We start from the raw sequence: 671 nt of genomic DNA, 5'->3' as shown, positions 1-671 counted from the left end.
ATTGTGTCTGCTATTAAATGTAAAATTGGAATAACACAACATTCTTTTCAAGTTCTTTTTATTCTTATAAACAAATAACGGTTTGGTTCCTACTACTTGACATACTTCAGAATCCATCATTAAGACTTGCCAATGTTTCCTAAATACCTTCTCAATTTCCTTAATATTACTTGAGTAAGTTAAAGGTAAACAAATGTATGTATCTGCTTTATGTGGTACTACTGTCCATGGTCTATCAGAAAAGTATGTTTTACCATTCAGACTCCTCATGCCTGTGACAGTGTCCAGTGTTTTCTCAACCTCAGAAGTGTTGTACCCTCTCTCCACAAATCTGGTTTGCAAACTGTCAACCTCAGTCTTATAGTCTACATCAGTAGCATTCAGTCTTGAAGCCCTGAGGGCTTGACCCTTAATAATGTTTTTAAATATGTGAGGGGGGTGCATACTCTTCCTATGCAAATACGTATTTCTGTAGCATTTCTTACGGTAAGTCTTGTTCGTCAAGGTGCCATCAGCCATCTTAATGACTGTGAACGTTCATGATTATAGAGGTTATATCTCGGGACAAGTGAGGGGGAGATTTAAGAAATAAGGTAGAGACTTGTGTTAAATAGATCGTTAGGATGAGAGCCAATAAAGGTAAAGGGCTTAATGATAAAATATGCATTAAA

The sequence above is a fragment of the Protopterus annectens genome, chromosome 7.part0 (assembly GCF_019279795.1).
Source record: "Protopterus annectens isolate FY-2018-M chromosome 7.part0, PAN1.0, whole genome shotgun sequence".
Taxonomy (NCBI): domain Eukaryota; kingdom Metazoa; phylum Chordata; order Ceratodontiformes; family Protopteridae; genus Protopterus; species Protopterus annectens.
Note: the sequence above shows the minus strand (reverse complement) of the source record.